Here is a 270-nt window from a genome sequence, read left to right as displayed (position 1 = left end):
ATGTAGAGAGCGAGAGGGAGAGAGAGAGAGAGAGATAATATATATGGAAAAGTCCTGGCCTCAGGCTTCGGATATCACAAGAAAGCACGACGAGCCCGTCCAAGGGAAAGACAGTCCTACAGGGCCAAAAGAGAGAGAAAGGGCCTCATTGTCGGCCTGCATGTGTGGCAAGCACGATCGACAGTAAGCTCCAGAGACGCCGTTACGGCGGACGTCTGAGGCATCGCGGGCGGTCTCACCTTGATGTCCGAGAGATGCCCGCCCTTGGCG

This window comes from Nannochloropsis gaditana, assembly GCF_000240725.1.
Source record: "Nannochloropsis gaditana CCMP526 unplaced genomic scaffold scaffold415, whole genome shotgun sequence".
NCBI classification, from domain to species: domain Eukaryota; class Eustigmatophyceae; order Eustigmatales; family Monodopsidaceae; genus Microchloropsis; species Microchloropsis gaditana.
The sequence above is the reverse complement of the archived record's forward strand: the minus strand, read 5'-3'. Positions refer to the sequence as shown.